This window comes from Panthera pardus, unplaced genomic scaffold (genome assembly GCF_024362965.1).
Source record: "Panthera pardus isolate Hobbes unplaced genomic scaffold, ASM2436296v1 HiC_scaffold_16, whole genome shotgun sequence".
Lineage (NCBI taxonomy): Eukaryota > Metazoa > Chordata > Mammalia > Carnivora > Felidae > Panthera > Panthera pardus.
In genome coordinates, this window is record NW_026526721.1 from 147,209,575 (window position 1) to 147,229,274 (window position 19,700).

The window sequence follows — 19,700 nt, forward strand, 5'->3', positions numbered from 1 at the left end:
AGGCCGACTGACCAGGGTATATTCCAACAAAAGATACCCGGGAGCTTTCATTACTGGTAAGTCTGCGACCCCAGCAGGCAGCCAGTCTAAATGGAGACTGACTGTGGCCAGTTGAAAGCTGACCCCTCAGAAAGATATTCAGGGTGGGCTTTCTACCCCCTGGAGATATTAATGGTGGTTGGGAATGGCCTGAGTTTCACAGACCTGCAGGGTCCTCGTAGCCAAGGGCTGGCTGAAAAATTGCAGTCTGTACATGGGTGAATCCACAGGTTAGGGTAGCCAGAGACCTGGAACAGGGCAAGTGTCAGGACAGGCTGGGTCATGGGTGGGACTACTGTAGGTCCAAAGGTATCTGCCTACTCCCAAGCCCAAATCTCCGCAAATGAACATGGAGGGGCCAAGGGTAGGTGACTGTAAATGGACCACATTGGCAAGTTGATTGTTTTGAATTAAAAGTACTTAAGAAACAGCCCAGGCAAGACAACTCCCTGACCTGCCTTCTTTGTCTCCAGAAAGCAGGAAATAAATCTCCCATGTGAAATGCACCCTCCCTGTACCAAGAAGTAAGGAGTCATCCTTGTCACCAGAGATAACAGAATTCAGAGCCAAGAAAGCTTATAGAAACCCATCTTGTTACTTTTACTAATTTACTTCCCCAGCCCAAATTCTGTTAGATTTCCTTACTAACTGAAGCTCCCAAACATTCATTTTCTTTGTTATGTCTATGTTATGTTAATTCCTCACAGATTGTTCCTTTGTCTAAAAAGTGGAAAAGCTGGGGCACCTGGGTGGTTTAGTCAATTGGGTGATTGGGCGTCTGACTTTGGCTCAGGTCATGAGCTCCCAGTCGGTGAGTTCGAGCCCCACGTTGGGCTCTGTGCTGACAGCTCAGAGCCTGAAGCCTGCTTCAGATTCTGGGTCTCCCTCTGTCTCTGCCCCTCCACCCACCCCTCTTTCTCTTTCTTTCTCAAAAATAAACATAAAAACATTTTTTAATAAAAAATAATAATGATAAGTGAAAAAGCTGCTTGCCTTTTGTTCTCAAACTTAGCATTCGGCCTCCATTCACACATAGTTAAATTTTGTGGTTTTGTCTTCTATTAATCTGTTTCATATCACTTAAATTCTCAAACCAGCTAAGGGAACCTTGTTAAGTAGAGGTAAATTTTTCCTCCCCAGCAGTTGGAATAGACAATAGGACAAACTTTACTGGCTGGATGCTGCTACACCTGAGAAATCTTACAATCTCAGACAAAAGCTGGCAGAAGGTAATAATCCCCACCCTGTTAGCACCCCGTCTACTCCCAGCTCTCTACCTGTAGGTCTAATGGAAGCAAGAATGGTGAGAGGTGTTTTCACACTAAATTTATACTAGTAAAAGAAAATAACTGTGGAGCCAGTTCCTTGGGCTTAGCAACACTGGTAAATTCCATAGAGTACTCTTGGCTTGACTGATCCTGTTCTACCTAGAGATGGTCACATTTTCTTTGCCGTTGTCTTCAGTGTCATTTCTCATGAAAAGGAATTAACCACACGGGAAGAACGCAGGCATAGGCCCTACTGACCTGAATATGGAGCTCGCCTCACAAACTGGTAAGTTCACAGTTCACATCAGGCTGGACTCCATATAGCATTTTACCACATGTCCTTTATGTGAGGTTTTTCCTTTTATCTATTTACATGTCCTGTGAGCTTGGCTTTGCAAACAATAAAATATTCTCTCTGGGGTCTACCATCTGGAGAATACACTGGCTCGAGTGCACCCTGGTGGCCAGGAAAGTACACGGACTACGGGTCAAGTACATGTAGTTGCAAGCAACACACTCTATCCAGCCGTGCCAGCTCTTAGGGATTTGTCATAAAAGATCCTAGACCAAAAGATAAATAATCTCTTAACCGTGATTATTAGTGCTGGAAAAGTCTTATCTCATGAGCTGGTGTTGGTGTTGCAGGAGTCACAGATTAAAACTGGATGCACCTCACACTTTCTTGGGAGAACACAGACACTGTTTTCTAGAAGCCAACCTGACCACATGTTCACTGAAGACTGAAAAGGCTAAACTTTTCATACTACTTTGGTAAGAAATTTTGGAAACTGAGGGCTACAAAGCATACCTCCAAGATGACATCTTCTGATCATTGTCTAGGCCAAAAAATGGCCGGGGTGGAAGCATGAAGTCTACCATGGGGACGCCCCATCTGCCTAGTCGGTCACTATGACTGAATCACACCCTGAGGAGTGGCCAAGGGTCCCAGATGTTGTCCCCTATTGGAGGCTAGTCCCACCAGGCATCCAGGCTATCCTGTCAAGGCAATCCACACTAGTGCCCCTCTGCCTAGCTGCTGAGGGAAGGGCGGCTGTGCCCCTCAGCCCTTGGAAGCCGGCAGGTGTCTTTCGCCACCCACCCACGGCAGATGCCACCCCAGGGCTTCTCCACACACCCGCCAGGGTCCGGGTCCCGGGCTCCCCTGAACCTGCCTGGCCTGAGCAAGTGCTGCACGCACCGCACCGCGGCAGCCCCCTTCGGGCACCTGGACCCCCGGGGCAGCTCCCAGAGCACCTGCATAGCCTCTTGCCAGACAAAAGCTGCCCCTCAAGTTCTTGCCACCGCCATGGCCACAGCTCTCAGCGGGCCCCGGTCGGCCTCCATGGGAACTGGCTCCCTCCCCCATAGGGGCCCTGGCGCCCAGAGCAACCGAGGCCCCCGGGGGCTCCTGCTGCGGGAAGCCCGGGCCACTCACCCAGGCCCCCCCCCCCCCACCCCCCCAACCCCGGCTCTCCCAAGGTAGTCGTCTTTCCTCCAGCCTGGCCTTCAGAGGCAGTACAGGCGCCCTGGGGTCAAACACGGTTTGGAGCCGGGCAGAATCCCTCTTCCCCGCGGAGGCTTGGCTCCTGGCACCCTGGCCTCGCCCTACGGCGGCCCTGTTCCGGGTCCAGGGCTGCCTGGCCCCCCTGACCTGCCTCCGAGCGCCAGGGCAGTGCCTCGGCCACACCTGGCGCGCCGGCCTCGGGCGGCAGGGGGCGCGCCAGGCCTCCGAACAAGGGGCCAGACAGGACGCGTGTGGCGCGGCAGGGGGCGCAGGGCTCCAACCAGCTCGCTTGGACTCGGGGTGCAGGGAGCCCACGGCGGCCAACGCTTTGTGCGGCCGAGGCGGCACGATGACATGGACAACAGGCAGTTCCCATTTGGCTTGGCCGACCGCTGGGGTCCCAGGTGTGTGCTATTCCAGGGCCCCTTCCGCCCCGCCCCCAGCCCCCAGCCCCCAACCCCCAGCTGGAAGGGAGCCCGGGCTCTCCCGGCTCCGCCCTGGGCGCGAGTTGGGGGCGGGGGGCGTTGGGGACGACGTGGGCCCCGCTGAACTGTCGCGCTTGGACTCAGGCACGTGACTGGTTCCAGCAACAGCCCGCTCCCGTGACCGGGTCTGCCCGCATTCCTGCCCTGTGCCAGGTCTCTGGCTCCCCTGAACCGTGCCCGCGGGCCCGTCGGTAGGCAGCACTCACCCCATCAGCCTGCTCGGGCCAGCGGGGAACGTCCGGGCCATCGGAGCTCGGCTGGGTCCACAACCGGCCTCATCGCCTTCAGAGACGTGGCAGCCTCCCTGCCCCCAAGTCTTGCGGGGGTGGCAGCTTCACATGGGCCGCGGGCACACCCCATCCTCCTAGGCTGTCTGACCGCGTTCCACGCTGACCAGTCGCCCAGGGCCCAGGTGTCGTCTCTGGACGGAGGCTTGTCCTGCCATCCACCCAAGCCTCCTGCCATCCACCCGTTTTTATCTTGGCAAGGCATTCCATACTCCTCCATCTGTCGACTGCAGGGTGAAAGGGTGTTTGTGTGGTTAGTATTTGTAATTAGTAAGTTGTTTAATTTCCTGGTTGTTTTCTGGTTATCCTCTCCAAACTTTGGTAGGTTGTCTCATGGCTTTGGTGTCCTCATATTTCAAGCTCATCCTTGGCAATAAATGCATTCCTTTTCTTTAGGGTTCTTTGATTCTGGGTTAACTTGTGACGTTAATGCAAAAGGCATATGTGAGGTCGAGTGAAGTTCATACCTGGCAATATACCTCCTTCCTGATATTTTGAGTTGCTTTATTTAATTAATTTATTTATTTATTAATGCTTACTTTTGAGAGAGAAGAGAGACAAGTAGGGGAGGGGTAGAGAGTGAGGGAGACAGAATCTGAAGCAGGCTCCAGGCTCTGAGCTGTCAGCACAGAGTCCAACGAGGGACTTGAACTCACGAACCATGAGACACGACCTGAGCTGAAGTCCCACACTTAACTGAGCCACCCAGGCGCCCCTTGAGTTGCTTTATATTGATCACAGCCAGTATGGTGTGAGGAAGCCCATGCCCATGTACATGTCATTTCTGTAAGCCCTGGTTCAGTGCCCGTTTAATAGCCGACATCAATCATCAGACTCGAAGTACCCAGTTCAACTGTTTTCTAAACCCGGACTTCTTGTTACCCTCAGTTTTCAAGACTTCCCATCTCAGGTGCTAGATATCATGAAGAGAGAAGCTGTTTTTGGTTTGTTGTTTCTGGTTTTCTGACACACTGATCCATGGTCATAGGAAAATGAACATTTTTTATGTCACTATGTTTGAGGTGGGTCATAAAGCAATGTAGCAGTTGGAGGCAATATTGACTGGCTGATTTGCTCATTTGATGCCTATTTGACCCTGGCCTTGCTCAGATTGTTTTTGTGGCCTGGTCCCTCTTTAGACCGCTATTTTGACACCTGTATGAACAGGAATTTTCCTCAGGGGAGGAAATTCCTCTCTTATTCCCCCTGCTCCTAGACTTTGATAAAGCATATTTAATTTTAGTTTTTGAGTCTAATAAGCTTCTACTTATACTGTAGATTAATAATCCATTCCTCCGGTTGAGAAATGACCAAAGCACACAGGAAACCAGGAATGGCAATGGAAGAAAAGGTAGCAACGTCGTATTTATATTAAGTCTTGCAAACAAACTGCCACCTGGACATCTTCCCTGACATTTGTACATATCTCGGGACTGAAACCTAGATAGTGGTTATGCTTCTACTTCACTGAGTCACAATTTGTCAGAGAATCTGTGTCATGTTGGATTCTCCCAAACAGACTCCGAGACTAGGATTTGGGTATAAATAGTTTATTTGGAAAGCGATCCTAAAAAAAGCATTGCAAGAGAGTCCAAGAAAGGAGGAAAGCCTACAGAGAATATGCAGATGATCAGATTTGCAGGGGGTACTGGTGCTGTGCACAACGGAGGTCTGTCTTGCTGGGGACCCACCTCAGAAGTGTCCCATCAAGAGTCTGGGAAGCTTAGATATTTATGCACTAACTCCTTCTCCTTAGTAGTTGAAGTTTGCCTGGGGTCACGGGCTCCCTGGAACTTCTGGCCTGCCCCCAACACAGGCCCACACACAGTCTAGCAATCAGAGAATGCCCGGGCAGCAAGTCCCAGGTGCTGTGGTGGGACCCTCTCAGTTTATCTTTGACTTTCAATTCTGTCAATTCCAGTTGCAGCCCATTGCATTACTATTTTATATCTAACTGTTCCATTTTTAGCCAGCGGGAGACCCTCAAGTTGACCTCTGGGTGTGTTTGATGAGATTCCATTAACATTTGATATCTTCCTCCTTTTTTAGCAAATCTACCGGTCTCGGGGTCATCTGGTACCCTTTCTGCCTCGGGTGTGGAATCAGCCATTTGTCAAGAAGCCCTGATACCTTTGAGTGGGAAATGGCATTTAGAGACTAAAATTCAGACATGAAGGCCACTGCTACTAGACCTTTTCAGCAAATAGAGCTTGAAAAAACTGCTTTTTAGAAAGAAACAAAAGAAATAATGAGTTACTGACATTTCCTATTTAAATGTAAGATTACAGGGCTGCCTGGGTGGCTCAGTTGCTTGCGCGTAGGACTCTTGATTTTGGCTTAACTCATGATCCCAGGGTCATGGCTTGGAACCCTGCATCAAGCCCCACGTCACTGGGCTCCCCGATGAGAATGGACCCTGCTTAAGATCCTCTCTCTCCTGTTCTCTCTCTGCCCCTCCCCCACTCACACAAGTGCACATGCATGTGCTCCCTCTAAAAAAATTTTTTTTAATGTAAGATTATAGGGTTTTTCCATTATTTCTTTGATTTTATCTCCTTCTCATGCCCTCCTAGTTTTGTCTGCCCCCACCCTAATTTTGGTTGTATACACCCAAGACCTAAACCCCTTGTAGGTTCTGATCTCTTCTTTACCTCCCTCATCTTACTTTCCCATCCAAGCACCTTCCGGCTCTGAAATGAGGAGTCTGATATTTCCCCCATTTGAACTAACAGTGGAAATGAGATGGACTTGTGGGGACATGGTGAAAATCTTCCACCTAAGAACAGCTCAAGGTCATGTGAGCCATTAGATTCCTTAACACCAACCGTTTCCAGGCAAACACTCCCCCGTCTTCTTAGGAAGTTACTCCTGACAGAAATACCTCCCCAAGGAAATCACAAAGTAATTAAATGAATATGGTAGTTAAGAGCATATCACCAGAGATTCCATCTCCAGATAGTCTCCTGAGACAAAGCTGAGTGTTTTTCCATTCTTTCTTTTTTTAAAAACAAATCGGATCCAGATTAAATTATGTTCCGTGGCAACTTGCGTCAATAGAGTTGCCATGGTTACAGGTGAACTTGAAAGTGGGCTGTGACAGCCTGGGCTCTGAGTTCCCTGAGATGCATGTCTTAAAGGTGCATCCATTTGTCTTCTTGTCTTGGCGAGAAACACAAGGAGAATTGATGAAATTTCCTAGCAAGGTGTAGCCTATGGACAGATGCAGGTCAAGGAAAGGTGGAGCCATGGGCCTCTTCAAATGAATGTTTCCCTCCATCAGCCAGAGTAGTGTCCCAGGACACATCACACCATTTCCCCATGATGCCTTCATCTGCCTATGAATGAGGGATGAGGAATCGGGGAGAATCACCATGTGCTTACAACTCTCCAAATGGAGAAACCAAGAGCTACTCCCAGGAATTCTCCTTAGAAGAAAGGTAAGAAATAATATCTCCCTTCATTGGCAGTGCTGCCCAACAGAAATAGAACGCAAGCCACCAATGGGAGCCATACATGTAATTTTACATTTTCTAGCAGCTGCATTTTAAAGGGGTGAAAGGAAAAAAAAAATGAAAAATAAAAGGTTAAAAGAAACAGGTGAACTTAATTTTAGTAATTTATATCTAAACACAATATATCCAACATACCATTTCAACATGTAACTAATGTAAGTATTAATGAGACATGGGGCATCTGGGTGGCTCTGTCGGTTAAGCGTCCGACTTCGGCTCAGGTCACGATCTCATGGTCCGTGATTTCGAGCCCCGCGTCGGGCTCTGTGCTGACAGCTCAGAGCCTGGAGCCTGTTTCAGATTCTATGTCTCCCTCTCTCTGACCCTCCCCCGTTCATGCTCTGTCTCTCTCTGTCTCAAAAATAAATAAATGTTAAAAAAAAATTTAATGAGACATTTTACATTCTTTTTCATGCTAAATCTTTGAATTCTGGTGTGTACTTTGTACTTCAAGCCCTTCAAATTCAGAAGCTACATGCTTATCAGACATACTTGATCTGTATTGAGATGTCATAAAATTTACAGTTGAGATTGTTGAGTCACATGCTCAAGTGAATCCAAACACGCTTAAAGGTTTTTCAATAACAAATTGGGTATGTTTAGATCTTAAATTTAAGTGAAGTAAAATTAAATAACATAAAAAATCTGGCTCCTCAGACTCACTAGACACGTTTCACATGCTCAGTAGCCACATGAGGCTGGTGACTGCAGGGACCTAAGACTGCAACTCAAAGTGTGCCCCTCAGACCACAGCATCATATCATGTGGGAGTTTGTTAGAAACGTAGGTTCTTGGGCTCTGCTCACAGAGCCGCTGATTCAAAATCTGCATACTAAGAAGATCCCAGGTGATTCCTGCTAGAGGAATGAAGCCTGAAACTCTTTGTTTAAATGTTTATTTATTATTTTTAGAGGGAGAAAGAGAGAGAGCAGGAAAGGGGCAGAGAGAGAGGGAGACAGAGGCTCTGAAGCAGGCTCTGTGCTGTCAGTGCAGAACCTGACGTGGGGCTCGAACTCACGAACTGTGAGATCATGGCCTGAGCTGAAGTCGGATGCTTAACTGACTGAACCACCCAGGCTCCCCTTGTTTATTTTTTTTGAATGTTTATTTATTTATTTTGGTGGGGGAGGGGCAGAAAGAGATGGAAAGAGAGAATCCCAAGCAGGCTCCATGCTGTCAGCATAGAGACGGACACGGGGCTCGATTTCATAAGCCATGAGATCATGACCTGAGCCGAAATCAAGAGTTGGGCACTTTACTGACTGAGCCACCAGGTGCTCCTCTTTGTTTGGTTTTTAAGGCTCTTTAAGAGCCTTTTAAGGCTGCCCCAGACCTCAGGGATCCCATTCTGTCATCAGCTCCCATGACCAGAGTTTCCACTGGGGTTGTATGGCTTCCTGCAAAGGGAAGGTGACAGCTGGGGTGTCCTTTAATTGGCTGTTCACATCAGGGGTGCTTATCTTTTCACAATGTCACAACGCCCTCAGATCTTTGTGGTTATACCATTCCCACAAGACGAAAGCATTTGAAAAATGTGCTAACCATGTCTGGGGTCTTAAGATGTGTCATTTTCCAGGCCTTATTAGCCAAATCCAATTCCATCTAGCTTGAACCTCAGTTTTCTGACCCATAAAATAAGGGGGTTAGACTACATCACTGCTAAAGTTTCTTTAACCTCTATAAAATAAACAATTTCTCTATGACCTGGGAATGACCAATGAGCTCCCTTTACTGGCATAATTAGAGTCACCCCAGTGGAATCCAATACATTAAGTAAAAACATGTACCCATGGAAACAAAGAAAATCACGGGCTTATTAAAAATAGAACATTTCAATTTAAAACTGTCTGCATTCATCTTTAAGGCACTTAAAGGAAAATGGTTTGGGCCAAGGCTCATGAGCCAGCAACCTCAGTGATTCCTGTGAGAATTGCTGTCATTTCCCAAAGACTCTTCTTACCAAGACACTCGTGACACTGTTGGCGAGGGAAAAGGCGGTTACAAAACAGTGTGTACTGCGTGACTTCACTTTGCACGCTGGTGTACCCACACCGGGAAAGCAGTTTGGAAAGTGATACAGCAAAAGGCCAACGCTGGTGCCCTCTGGCTGGTGAAATTAAGGGTAATTTAAGTTGCGTTGTTGTAACTTATAGTGGTTTTCAGTCTGCCCGCAGTGAACATGTTATTGCTTCAGTAAATATGAAAAGTTTCTCAAAGAAACTTTTATTTCCAGACTTGCACATCCCAAGGAGTATAAGCTGTGTGGACAGATGGTGTCACAGGCACCACTTGTCACAGTAGAGCTCCAGCGTAAGCAGACTGGGTTTCCCGGGGACCCGTGTCCAAGGTATTGTTGACCGCCCACCCCTCCACCAACTGCATCCGAAGTCATCAGTTTGAAGCCTTTCTTTTTTTTTTAAATCTAGGCCTTTAGTGCTATAAATTTCCCTCTGAGTATTATGGTAGTGGCATCTACGAAATTTGGTATATTGAGATTTTGTTTTCATTCAGTTAATATTTTCTGTTTTCCTTTGTGATCCTTGGAGTTATTTGGAAGTATGTTAGTTTCCAAAAATTTGGGGACTTTCTAAGTATGTTTCCATCACTGATTTCTGGTTTAATTCCAGTGTGGTCAGAGAACCCACTTTTAATTCGAATCCTCTTAAGTTTACTGAGTCTTGTGTTATGGACCAGAACATTGTCTGGGTAAATGTTCCATGTGCACTTGGGAAAGTGAATATGCTGCTATAGTTGGGTAGTATATTCGATAAATATCAATTAGGTCAGGTTGGTAGGGTTATTCAAGTCTTCTGTATCTTTACTGATTTTCTGTCCGCTTGTGTTATTAATTATTCAGACAGAGGTTTTAGATCTCTCAGCCCTGTGTGAGCTCTGGGCACTCTCCCCTCAATCCTCTCAGGTGGTTCTTCCTTTGGTCTTTGAGAGATTCCTCATACACGGATCAATACTCAACTGAAAACTCCAGGGGGCCCCTAGGCAGAGCTCTAGAACCCTCTCTCTGTGTGTTTGAGATCCTTCCTTTCTAGTACTCTGTCCTTGGAACTCTAGATGCTCTGGCTTCCCAAGACTCCTGGCCCTGTCTTCTTGACTCTGCTCTCTGCCCGATTTCCCTCTCCTTGCACCATGGGCTAGAAACTCTTCTCTCTGCAGTAAGCTGGGATCATTGTAAACTCTGTGGCGTTTGTTGACTCTCTCTTAGGGATCACTATGCTTTACTGACTTATGTTCAATGTCTTAAAAACGCTTATTCCGTATGCTCTGGCTGATTGTATTTCAGGCTGGAGAATAAACCAGGTTCCTGTTACTCTATTTTGGCTGGAGCAGAAGTGCCACCATCAACCCTTCTTCTACTCTTTCCCACTCTGACCCGTTCTCTGCCTAACAGCTATCTTTTCTTCTTAAAAAAAAAAAAATCTATCTTTTAAAACTTTTAATTATATCACTTCCTAGCATAACAATCTTCAATGGCTTCCATTGCTCTTAGAAACCAAAACCTTGAGCACAGCTTACACAGAACTGCACACCGCTTCATGCTTACCTCTTTAATCCTATTTAGCCCCAAATCACCCTCTTGCTCTCTGATCTCCAACTGCACGACTAAGGTCCCTGGTGTCCCAGGGCATTTGCACATGCTATTTCTTCTGCCTGAAATCCTCTTCCCATATCTTCCCCACCCCTACTTAGGTAACTTTCACATCTACCTCAAAGAAAGCCCTCCATGATTCCTCAAACTAGAGTATGTTTTCCTGCCATCATCTCCCAGAGCTCTCAGTTCTTTTTCTTCACCTCACCTGTTCAATGATTTTTATTATATACTGGCATGCTTCTTTAATTAACATTGGACTTCTCTGCTAGATCTTAAGCTCCAGAAGCTCAGAAATAGTATCTGTTATTCTCCATTGAAGTTACAGTATCTGGCACAGGGCTCCACACAGAGTGATGAACTGATGGTGGATAAAGGAGGGAAAATACAGCAGATGCTGTGATGCCTAACCACATCCCCCTAGCCTTCCCTAATTCCTTTGTACAATGAAGGCTTCCTAGGGAAAGTACCTGAGATTCTCCATCTGAGAGCCTGCCCACATGTGTGGGGCAGAAGATGAGACTCTTAGAAACAGCTCCTGCCAAAATGGATAAGAGCTGGAGGGTGAAATCCTCCCTTCCTCCCCAACTTGTGGAAGATAACTCTGCTGAGTGTTCTATATAGTCCCCAGAGTTCTCCAGTGGGACCGAGCCACTGTTTCCCAGTTCACCCTATATTGGCTTCCTTCCCTTCCCTGTTTTACTTTTCCACTCCTTGGTGGGAGCTTCCTGGGACCACCTCTGAAATAATCTGTTTGCTCTCACATTCTTGTTTTGGGGAAACCCAACTTAAGAGAATGATACAATAAATGGAAGTCACAGATGGGTGAGAGGTCCCTGTAGGTGTGGATAATCTGAACAGTGTTTATGCGCCATCTAGTGTGTTAACCAGGCTTTGGAGGCCTGGAATCGGGGAAGGAATGTGGAAGAAGCTCTACGTGCAAACCTTCACAGGGCAGATGTGGAAAATGAGCAGCCTGTATTGGACTTCCTGCCCTGCCCTGGGGAAGGAATGACTTTTCTGCTCTAACAAGCTATTTTTGGTTTAAGAATCTCCTCCCTCAGAAAGAGAGAGAGAAAGAGAGAGAGAGAGAGAGAGAGAGAGAGAGAGAATAAGAGTTTTAATGATAAAGAACAAACTGAGGGTTGATGGAGGGAGGTGGGTGGGGGATGGGCTCGATGGGGGGTGGGTATTAGGAGGGCACTTGTGATAAATCACTGCATTCTACTCCAGAAACCAATACTGCACTGTATGTTAACTAACGAGAAATTAAATAAAAATAATTGGAAAAAGAAACTTCTCCCTCGTCTTCGGGAATAATCTTCCTCTTCTGAACTGGTGAATCTTAATGTGCCAGTGACATCATCTGCTCTTTAGGTCACATCGCCCAAATCAGCCTTATTACTATTTCTGCTTTTACAAAATATCTCTTTCACAAGTCAGGATCAAAGAACCAAATATAGGCCACAGCGAGTTCCAGAGCATAGCTTCCTCCCACAGCCCTCAAAGTCAGGCCAAGGGCTGGCAATTTTTCCTGTGAATTAGGGAAGGGGTGATGACAATATGATGAGAGCAGGACAAACAGGGGATGTCTCTTTCCTCTAGAATCATCTAGAATGTCTGTCAGATGATGGCCTCCATCCAGCTTGGCTATGAACCAGGTAGATTCAATCAGACAGGAAGAGCTTTTCCAAACTAAAGGAAGCAAAGCCAGCGGGCTTTCAGTCTTGTCTTTGATGATGTAATTTGGCCCAAATGCCTTCTCTGAGGTTATGTAGTCTGAAAATATACGTTGAAGATCTCCCAAGATACTGACAAGTACCTGCAATGATATACTGCACAGTGTCTGCTGATGCAAGGAAGCTGTTGAAAAGCAGCGTCTCCCGTGTGAAGTGGAAGCCCAGAGCTTCCCCTTGACTTGAGTGGGGAGATTTCTAGCAGCGGGCACTGCTCTTCTACACAGCATCTGGGGGAAAGTCAACGGGCCCACAGCCGGGCCTCTGCAAACTAATGCCCCAACCATCAGCTTTTTCTCTTGCTAGACTTCCCATGTGGTACATAGCAGATTGTTCAGGCTATTAGAAAAAAACAGAGTCTCATTGGGCAACTAGACCACTAGGCATTCACTAGTATCTTCCAAGCTCATCCAGGCATCGTGCAAGGCAGGGGCATCACCCATCTCGCTGACTCTCAGAGGGCCACCTGGATGTGGGGCATTCTCCAGCCGTGCCACCTCTGGCCAAGAGACTAAACATTGGTGAAGGCTCATGGAGATACGCAGCAGAAACCAAGTCAGGGATGACAGACAACCCTGGCGTCCTGTGAAGGGCTGGCTTGTTCAGAGGTTTCAACAGGTATAGCTGTACTAAGTGAAGACACTCTGGGAGGAGTGGGATGGACCACAGGGGGAAAATAAATGTAAAGGTCAACACTTTCATTAATGGATTCTACCCCCGTCCTGCCTTTTCACCTGTTCTCCTTAAGTGCCTTGAGTTGCAACTTCTCCCTAATCTTGAGGGGTCAACTGGAAGGTGGCGCCTTACTGGTTAGTAGTTAACATGTATTAAACACTTACTCCATGACACATATTGTGCTGATAGCTTCACAGCCTTATTCTGCTTCATTTTCATACTGCCATGTAATAGGATAGGAAAAACGGTCTTAAAAATCTGGCAGTAGAATTCTTCTCATGAAAGGGACTGTCTTTTGAAAAACAACTACGAGAGGTGCTTGGGGGAGGGGGTGGCAGATACCAAAGACCGCACTCGCCAACATCTCATTCAGTATCACTCTAACCCCTTCCTCCTATGTTGTCCGCAGGAGATGGGAGAACTACAAACTCCATATCCCACACTCTTTGCAGCTAGGGATCCACGTGGGACCTGGGCTCCACCAAGCAGGTACACCCTATAGACCTTGCAAGAAGGAAGAGAACTCCGTCAGGTAGCACCCCTGCATGGGGCAATGGTGGCAGAGGAGTGGTTCTCTATGGCTGGCAGGGGCAGTGGTAGCTTCTGTGTCACGGCGGGGCAGCATGGTCCTGGAGGCGGGGAGGCAGCAGTCCCCCTGGCAGTTCAGTGCTCAGACACCGCGGTGTGGGCATTGTTCCTAGGATCCCAGTTCAGAGTCTGCTCCTTCATCATCCCGGTGAATCTGTGAGTCACCTAATATCCCTTAATAAATCCCATTCTGCCTAAGCCAACCGGAGGGATTTCATAGTCTGCAACTAAGAATCTTTCTTTCTTAAGGTTTTTATTTTAATTTCAGTTAACATACAGTGTTGTATTAGCTTCAGGTGTACACACAGTGATTCGACAATTCCATACATCACCTGGTGCTCATCACAAGTGCCTTCCTTAATCCCTGACCTATTTCGCCCATATTCTGTTCAAGGCATTGTTCCTGCATTCTGTTGGAGTCTTTCTAAATGTTCCCAGCCTTTCTCGGCAGAACTTTCCAGGTCGTGACTCTGCTAGGGACAAGCCGGGACTCGCTGGCCATACCTACTCAGTCCTGCCTCATTTTTTTTTTTTAATTTTTTTTTTCAACGTTTTTTATTTATTTTTGGGACAGAGAGAGACAGAGCATGAACGGGGGAGGGGCAGAGAGAGAGGGAGACACAGAATCGGAAACAGGCTCCAGGCTCCGAGCCATCAGCCCAGAGCCTGATGCGGGGCTCGAACTCACGGAGCGCGAGATCGTGACCTGGCTGAAGTCGGACGCTTAACCAACTGCGCCCCCCAGGCACCCCAGTGCTGCCTCATTTTTATCCCCTGTGCTCAGCACAGTGCCTGGCACAGATACAGCATTTGGACAGTGTCTGTGGTACGAACGTGCTAGGGAAGTGGAGAGGGCAGCAAGTTCTTTTGCGTAGATGGAGTGGACCCAGAACAACCTCAAAGTGTTGTCCCGAGACCACCAGGGGAAAGGCCCCCAGATTCCAGTCTGACAGAACCATCTGTGTTGGAATTTCACTCGGCTCTGCTTCTTTCAAGTTGTTGAAATTCCTCACCATAACACATGCCAAAAGATTTCCAAAGCATCCCTGCTTCTACCCTCAGCTGAAAAAGACCCCAGAGCCAGGATCTAGGAAAGGTGGGGAGAGAAGTCAGAGTGGGTTCTGTTTGAGAGTCAGATAGAAAGGAAAGGTGGAAAGATGTCCCAGGTGATGGTTCCCTCCCCCTACCTGCTGAGGCCTTCCGTGTTTTCACGGGGGGAGAGGAGGGCGAGGCAGGCGCCAATCATTTTCAGTATATATGTTCCCTGCCACTAATGCATAGCACAGTATAAACGTAATCTTCACCAGGATGACTCTCAAATGAAAGTCTCCATCCTAAAGTGGCTATTTGAACAGGCGGGGCTATAAAAATGACCATTCCTGTCCTTCTGTCCTTCCTTCCCACTCTATCTATAATATCACACTTTGAACCCCTCTTATCCAAATGCCTTATTAATTTAGAGAAGATACAAAGCTGTAGTTAGATGATAACTCAGGCCGTCTTCCTCCTTATAGATGGAGCCGTTCCCATACAGATCTCCAACAATCCTTTCCAGGGGTCTCTTCAGGTTTTCACTTAGAAGGAGTCTTTGGTAAATGGAGCCACCAGGGAAGCCCTTTGCTTTGAGCTATTAGTTCTGTGACTTTATAGTCGGGCAGGGGCCCTTCAAGACTCAGCCCAAGTTTCTGGAGGGCTGGGCAGCCCCCATTCATGAAATGCCAATTTACTGCCACTGGCTGCCCTTCTGAATCAGGAGCATGACACTAAGGGACCTCAAAGTGTCTGAGAATCTATCATAAAGCAGACAGTTCCCAATTCCCAACAGGCAGACCCAGAAAACTTCCATCACTGCTGCCCCTACACCTCTCTGGGTCTCAGCTTTTTCCTCTGAAGATGAAGAGTGGATTCGGCTGTCTTTCAAAGTCTTGGGTGTTAACAGTCATATGCTGAGCCTTGCCTCCCCTGCAACCTCTACCTGGGAAAGTACAAAAGGAACATAGTTATTTAGAGACTGAAGCAACCCTCTTTGGTCTCAGAGATGATCTGTCTACCTCTCACTCTACTGAGTGGTTGTTTTGGGGCACTGCAGGGAAACACCTTTTCTCCCTATGCTTTTCTCCCTACTTTTGTTCTCTGGCTTTAAAGACCCCACCCACACCCACCTACTCCTTGGGAATCTGATGGGTCACAGTCTGACATTGACTGAGACACTGCACTCAGACACTGCATTTCCATGAATTCTCTCCTGCTACAAGTAACAGCTTGTAGTGTGTAAGCATATGCACGGATGTGAGAACACATCTCCAGGGTTAATTCCTAGCAGGGGGATTTCTGAGTCAAGAGGTAAATTGCATTTAAATTGTTAAACTTTGAGGGGCACCTGAGTGGCTCAGTGGGTTAAGCATCTGACTCTTCATCTTGATCTCATGGTTGTAAGATCTTGTGCTCAGGTCTTGATCTCATGGTTGTGAGTTCGAGCCCTGGTTTGGGCTGCATGCTGGGTGTGAAGCCTACTTAAAAAAAAAAACAAACAGTTTAAATTTTGATAGCTATATCTGAATTGTCCTTCAAAAAGGCTGCACTTCATGGCAGAGGGTGACAGTAATGTACCCAATATTCAGGATTCCCTTCCTCCCTTAATAATAAAAAAGCTTCATTTCTGCAACTGCCTTGCAGATAGGGATGGCCAATAAGATGCAAGCAGAAGTTTTGAAATTTCCTTTTCCTCCACTTCCTACATGGGTCTCTGTTGTGTGGCAAGAGCTGTGGCAGCCTTCTTGTGATCTTGAGGATGAAAGCCATGCACTAAAGATAGGGGGAAGCAAGAAGGCCAGCTAAGTCTGGGTCCTTGAAAGCCCTCTTAGAGGGCTCTGGGCTATTTCTCAGACACAAGCACACAAAGTCCTAACTGATCTAAGCTGCCTCAGGCAGCCCTCTGACGCCAACAGCTCCACACAGTTCTTTTTTTTTTTTTTTTTTTTAAATTTTTTTTAACGTTTATTTATTTTTGAGACAGAGAGAGACAGAGCATGAATGGGGGAGGGTCAGAGAGAGGGAGACACAGAATCTGAAACAGGCTCCAGGCTCTGAGCTGTCAGCACAGAGCCCGACGTGGGGCTCGAACTCACGGACCGCGAGATCATGACCTGAGCCGAAGTCGGACGCTTAACCGACTGAGCCATCCAGGCGCCCCTCCACACAGTTCTTGATTCACACTGGTTCACATTCTCACCTAAGGTGTATGACGCACCTTTTCCCTCATATCCTCACAAGCATTAGGTGTTATGATGTACCCTATGTTTTTTAGCAATTATTTTTCACTGAGGTATAATTGACATACAGCATTTCATGGGTACAACATGATTTGTATGTGTTTCATGTACCAGTGATACAAACATGATTTGATGTTTGTATATATTGTGAAATAATCACCACAATAATTCTAGTTAATGCCCATCACTATGCATAGCTACAGAATTTTTTTCCTGTGATGAGAACTTTTAAGATCTGCTCTCTTAGCAACTTCCAATATGTGATACAGTATTATTAACTGTAGCTGTCATGCTGTACATTACATCCCCGTGACTTATTTATTTTATAACTGGAAGTTTGCACCTTTTGACTCCCTTCACCCATTTTGCCCACTCCCTACTTCCAGCCTCTGGCAACCACCAATCCATTCTCTTTATTTATGATTTTTTTTTTTAAGAGTCCACATATATGTAAGCTCATACAGTATTTGTCTTTCTCTGGCTTATTTTACTTAGCCAATGTATTCTATTTTTGACCATCAAAGTTTCCAGTGAAATTATCCTCCAAGAAATTCAAGATGTGAGGCTGGAGAGAGTAACTTACTGAGTTGAGGGATTTAGAAGTGGCTGTATTCAAGGGGTGGCTGCCTCTGTTTGAGCAAGTGAACCACCAGAGAGAGACAGGAAACTGACTCAGGACAGCCCTGTAGGGTGTGGGGAGGCCAGTTAATGGCATCCTCAGTCATGTATTTCCCAGGTATGTAGACTAAATGGGCTATTTTTTCAATATAACTTGAGCATTTGCCACTAAGGCAAAAAGGATGTGTCTTGCTTTCTTCTCACATTTAGAATAAAATCTTCTTCCACAAACCTGCGCAGGCAGGACAAGTCAAATAACAGTCACTGGCAGGAGCAAATGGAATAGAAGAGTGTTGGGGAAGAGGGAAAACAGTATGGAGGTTCCTCAAAAAACGAAAAATAGAAGTATCCTATGACCCAGCAATTGCACTACTAGGTATTTATCCAAGGGATATGTGTGTGCTGTTTCGAAGGGGCACATGCACCCCCATGTTTATAGCAGCACTATCCACAATAGCCAAAGTATGGAAAGAGCCCAAGTGTCCATCGATGGATGAATGGATAAAGAAGGTGTGGTATATACACACAACATATTACTCCATTACGGCAATCAAAAAGAATGAAATCTTGCCATTTGCAACTACGTGGATGGAACTGGAGGGTATTATGCTAAGTGAAATTAGTCAGAGAAAGACAAAAATCCTATGACTTCACTCATATGAGGACTTTCAGAGACAAAACAGATGAACACAAGGGAAGGGAAGCAAAAATAATGCAAAAACAGGGAGGTGACAAAACATAAGAGACTCGTAAATATGGAGGACAAACTGAGGGCTACTGGAGGGGTTGTGGGAGGGGGGATGGGCTAAATGGGTCAGGGGCACTAAGAAACCTACTCCTGGAATCACTGTTGCACTATATGCTAACTAATTTGGATGTAATTTTTAAAAAATAAAAAATAAAATTAAAAAAATGTAAAATAGTAAATGATAAAAATGTAAAATAGTAAAAAAAATATTTTTTAAAAAATTTTAAAAAAGAAAGAACAGTGTTGGGGAAGAGGAGATCAGGAACGGGGTGATTTTGAATGATGCACATTTTACACCCTTCCTCCACAACTTAAAGTTTGTTAAAGGCAATGCGATTATTTCAGCTTTAGTTTCAGGAAATGAATGTGTCTTTTATAATTATGCTCTTCCCTAGGTAGCACTTAATTATCTACACAAGCCAATGTACAGCAGGGAGCCTTCGGAAAGCCCTATTTACACCTCCTGCTCCAGCTGGCTGGGAGTGCTCACCATGGGAGGCGAGCGGACTTGGTAAGCTCGAATGCTAGCATAACTGCCCATCATGCCAACAGTGAGATGGGCATATATAACCTAGAATTAAAAACATATAATAAATCTTACAGAAATTAAGTTTTTTTTAAGTAATTATTAAACTTTAGAAAGCATACTTTAAAGCCCTTCAAAACCTCTTTCTATTGGCCTATCCAGAGAAAGCAGCCCTGGATTAATGGTTGGCTGGAAGGACTTTTGTTCTCTGCCTCTTCTCTCAATTCAGCTCTCCCGGGTCCTGCCTCATTTTCTGGTCAGGCCACAGATTCCATTGAGATGATCTGGCTTCCTTTTTCTCCATTTGCTTTGAGTGTAAAGACTCCTTTTAAAGATGCTAACAGACGCATAGCTTTCAAACGGAGTAGAATTATAACACGTTTCTGGAGGACCACCCGGAATGAGGACAGCAGAAGCAAGGTTAGAAGAGGGTAGGGGGAGAGGGGATAAACATTGCAGGAATTTGTACAACTTGATGGTGAGGAAGGAGAGGGAGCAGAAGGGGTGAAAGTGGCCTGGGAGAGAATGGAGAGGCTGGGATGGAGTCACCTCAAGCTAGGTCTCATCTCCCTCCTCCATTTGCTACCTACATGGCCTTGGGCAAGATATTTAAGGACCCTCAGCCTCAATTTTCTCATCTATAAACTAGGGACAAACATAACCTACCGTATAAGGCTGTAGTGAGGATGAAGTGAGATCATTCCCATCTAAAGCCAAGCACATAATAGGTACTGAACAGACGACACATCATTATTGCGGTGGGTAGCCGGCCTCCAGGAAGATCTTCCAAGAGCCTTGTCTGTTCGTATTCACACCCTTGCACGGTCCCCTCCCGTTC

At 46.4% G+C, this 19,700-nt stretch overlaps 1 protein-coding gene across 19 annotated transcripts in view; it reads left to right on the forward strand.

Moving 5' to 3' along the window:
* The first annotated feature begins 3,038 nt into the window (after nucleotides 1–3,038).
* POMGNT2 (protein O-linked mannose N-acetylglucosaminyltransferase 2 (beta 1,4-)) overlaps nucleotides 3,039–19,700 on the forward strand; it is a 76,477-nt gene continuing 59,815 nt past the window's right edge. For 8 of the 19 annotated variants that reach the window (XM_053903903.1, XM_053903912.1, XM_053903913.1 and 5 more), the window contains exons 1-4: nucleotides 3,093–3,215; nucleotides 6,864–7,020; nucleotides 9,329–9,442; nucleotides 18,732–18,847. The gene's annotated coding sequence lies outside the window, so the exon portion shown is untranslated. Of the gene's footprint in view, nucleotides 3,218–3,341; nucleotides 3,558–6,863; nucleotides 7,021–9,328; nucleotides 9,443–13,522; nucleotides 13,643–18,731; nucleotides 18,848–19,700 lie in introns of those variants that run through there. The other 11 variants (XR_008422631.1, XR_008422630.1, XM_053903907.1 and 8 more) reach the window with 10 other exon arrangements.